Consider the following 202-nt stretch of genomic DNA (forward strand, 5'->3'; position numbering starts at 1 on the left):
AAAATTTTTTAAATATAGGGCAATATATATAAAAAAAAAATAATAAAAATTAAATATATAAATTTATAATTTTATTTTAAAATTAAAATGGGAAAAATATAAAAAAAATAATATAATATTAATAAAAAAAATTATATAAAAATATATATATAATTTAAAAATGAAAATATATATTAAAATTTTTAAAAATAAAAATAAAATA

The sequence above is a fragment of the Penaeus monodon genome, chromosome 19, assembly GCF_015228065.2.
Source record: "Penaeus monodon isolate SGIC_2016 chromosome 19, NSTDA_Pmon_1, whole genome shotgun sequence".
In the NCBI taxonomy this organism is placed as follows: Eukaryota; Metazoa; Arthropoda; class Malacostraca; order Decapoda; family Penaeidae; genus Penaeus; species Penaeus monodon.